Source organism: Patella vulgata, chromosome 5 (genome assembly GCF_932274485.2).
Source record: "Patella vulgata chromosome 5, xgPatVulg1.2, whole genome shotgun sequence".
NCBI classification, from domain to species: Eukaryota; Metazoa; Mollusca; class Gastropoda; family Patellidae; genus Patella; species Patella vulgata.
The window spans coordinates 18958131-18958612 of record NC_065883.2 but is presented as its reverse complement, the minus strand read 5'-3'; positions in this window follow the sequence as shown (position 1 = coordinate 18958612).

Genomic DNA, 482 nt, shown 5'->3' with positions numbered 1-482 from the left:
TACTTTTCTGTCAGTCTGTTTAGTCTATTTTTGATAAATAAGTTATTCTAAATCCATATGCACCTAACTGGCTGATGAAGACAGACATAGGCCATACATTGTGTTGTGTGGGACATTTTGCTTAGACGGTTTGATCCCACCTACTCTTATTTTATATAATTTCCTTCCATTGTCGAATGCTGTTTTACATTTTACATTGTCGACTGAAAGGTTCCCGAGAGGATCGAACATAGGATTACTTATCAATTCCCTTTAGTAATTTTACCATGGAAAATTACATAATATGTAAAATATACACTAAAGTGGTAAATTTATTTTCAGAAACATTGACATTTGTTATGAGGTATAATTACATAAACTCTGTCAAATTACACAGCATGAGTTCTTTTTTTATAATGTCATTTTACCAATAATGTAAATTAATTTAATGGTAATTATTTCTGAAAAATAGCTACGATTTAATGCATGTTAATGTTACTGGC